This window comes from Salvelinus namaycush, chromosome 2 (genome assembly GCF_016432855.1).
Source record: "Salvelinus namaycush isolate Seneca chromosome 2, SaNama_1.0, whole genome shotgun sequence".
Taxonomy (NCBI): Eukaryota; Metazoa; Chordata; class Actinopteri; order Salmoniformes; family Salmonidae; genus Salvelinus; species Salvelinus namaycush.
Window position 1 is genome coordinate 80241150 of NC_052308.1, and position 292 is coordinate 80241441.

Consider the following 292-nt stretch of genomic DNA (forward strand, 5'->3'; position numbering starts at 1 on the left):
GGATCAGCGCCCTATAAGACCATCTAGTACACTACTACTGATCAGAGCCCCGCATAAGAACATTCTAACTACTACTGATCAGAGCCCTATAAGACCATCTAGTACACTACTACTGATCAGGGCCCTATAAGACCCATCACACTTACATACTACTGATTAGGGCCCTATAAGACCATCTAGTACACTACTACTGATCAGGGCCCTATAAGACCATCAGTACACTACTACTGATTAGGGCCCTATAAGACCATCTAGTACACTACTACTGATCAGAGCCCTATAAGACCATCTA